Source organism: Tupaia chinensis, unplaced genomic scaffold (assembly GCF_000334495.1).
Source record: "Tupaia chinensis unplaced genomic scaffold, TupChi_1.0 Scaffold000097_1, whole genome shotgun sequence".
In the NCBI taxonomy this organism is placed as follows: Eukaryota; Metazoa; Chordata; class Mammalia; order Scandentia; family Tupaiidae; genus Tupaia; species Tupaia belangeri.
Window position 1 is genome coordinate 133,465 of NW_006159559.1, and position 2,453 is coordinate 135,917.

Genomic DNA, 2,453 nt, shown 5'->3' on the forward strand with positions numbered 1-2,453 from the left:
TTTATTTATTTATTTATTTATTTATTTATTTATTTATTTATTTATTTATTTATTTATTTATTTATTTATTTATTTATTTATTTATTTATTTATTTATTTATTTATTTATTTATTTATTTATTTATTTATTTATTTATTTATTTATTTATTTATTTATTTATTTATTTATTTATTTATTTATTTATTTATTTATTTATTTATTTTGGAGAGGTTTTCGCTATAGGGCGCGTGTGCTCGCCAGACAGAGAGAGACATAGAGACAGAAAGTGAGAAATCACCCCTCAGGGAGGATGGTCACGCCGCAATCCCTTCTCCTCCATTCTCCTCTCGGGACCTTGGACACGCATGTACACGCACCCGGTGTGAGTTTTAAGCCACCGGGTCCGGGACGCGAACCACGGTCGACTAGGTGGGAGTCCAACGACATAGCCATTATGCTAACTGCTGGTTCCCTAACCATATCATTTTAAAAATAATTACACATTAATTTTTTATTACAACAACATTTAGTGCCTTCATTATTGTTGTAATTTAAATGCTTATTTCTCTTCCAAATAATATCAATCCTTTTATTTTTTTCTATATGTGTTTATTAAAAATTACATTTAACTTATTTTATTAAATTAACTAATCACATACTTTTTTTGTGAATTATTTCCCAGTATAATTTTCCATCTGGACAAGTCCATTTAATAATTTATCATGTCTTTTTTTGGAGACATCTTCCTGGAACTCTGAGCCCTTTTTCTAGACAAAGGGGGTTCCTCTTTTGTCAGTTGCATGGCAACTTATGAATGACCATTTATTTTGATCATTCTTACCTTTTGCCTTTGTGTCATTTGTTTCATGTTGGTTTACTCGTGTGTTTGGGGGAGGTGGGGATACATGTTTTTCTAGAAGTTTTCTGATAATTGGCTCTGAGAAACAAATATATGAGGATCTGCATACTTGAAAATGTTTTTATTTTTATCTTTTCACTTTACTGATAGTTTAAATAGAGAAGCAGATCTATGTTAAATTTCATTTATACTCCAGATTTGATGGCATATCTTTTTTTGGTCTTAAATTTCTATATTTATTAAATTTACAATCAGAATGGAACATTTCCTAAATCATCAATATTCCTGAAGAGGAAAATCCAGCACAGAAGCAAATGAGTTTCTTGTCACTCCTCCACAATGCATTGCTATGGAAGTTCCTACTTCAAAGAGCTGTGGATGTCCTTTCTATTTCAGAATGGTAGGGACAGTTGCTTTATATTATTAACTAAAATGCATGATTGTTTGTGAAAATTGTTTACATTTTCAGACTTATGTTAAGAGTCTCTGTATCTCCAGCACATGAAGCAATAGGCACTGTCAGGGATCAAAGTGTAACATCTGCATCAGTCTGCATGGCCTATGAACAAGGCCAGTATGGAGGACTGGAGCTCAGCTGTCTGGAGCACTGCAGTGATCACTGTCCAACTTTTCTAACATTAATTACAACCATTCAAATCCCACCGGAATCTTCTCATTAAGATCTTGTTCCTTTGAACACATTTTGGGCACACCATATTGTCCTTCAGGTGTGGGGGTGGGAAATTGCAGGTTGGAAGTAGAAAGAGTGCATTCACTCTCCCTTTTTGCTTCTCAGAAACCTGGGCTTGTCCAGCAGGAAACTGCAGGTAAACCCAGCCATCTGTGATTGCAGAGAGCATTCTCTTATGGACCACATGCCACCTGATACCATAAGCCTCTTGTGGGGATTCCATAGCCTCTGATTCTACTACCTCTATCTTCCCAGCCATGGATGCAGCTTTGGCCCAGGAGGCCAACATAGCCTCTAGCGTTGAGGTTGTCACCTCAACTGTATTAACTCCCTTGAAAAGAGCTGCAGACTCTTCAGGATTAGACAAAACCTCTGCAGGTGGAAGAGTCACTTCTGTTGGATTAGTCCTTTCAGAATATATCCTTTCCTCAGGAATTTTTGCAGATGCTTTCCTCTGCCCATCTTTAATTTTCTTCATAATGATGTCTAAATCCTGGCTTCTTTTGTTGTGTTAGGAATATCTTTTTGATTCGAATAAGTATAGGCACACGATCTCCTCTATGCATCTAATTTCTGGCCTTTGGAGCTGATATTTAATGGTTATCATCAAGCCTGCAAAATGTCTTGGTGAAGTCAGTTGACTGGTGGTAGTTTAGAGGGTATGAGGGAACTGATACATTTTCCTGAGGCCGTAGGCTTTTCTTTGTGCTTCCTCGTTTGGACAGGAAGCTTTGTCATCCTTCACAGATCTTTTTCATTTGTTCCTCTTTGCTGAGGTTGCTGAAAACCCTGCAGATATGCTTGGTTGACTGGAAGCCCACTGTCGCTCTTCAGTTTCTACAGATACTTGTTCAAACTTAGGATTTCCATATTCTTCTATTGACTTCTCTGTGGATTTCTACTCCCTGCCTCTTGCATGCTCC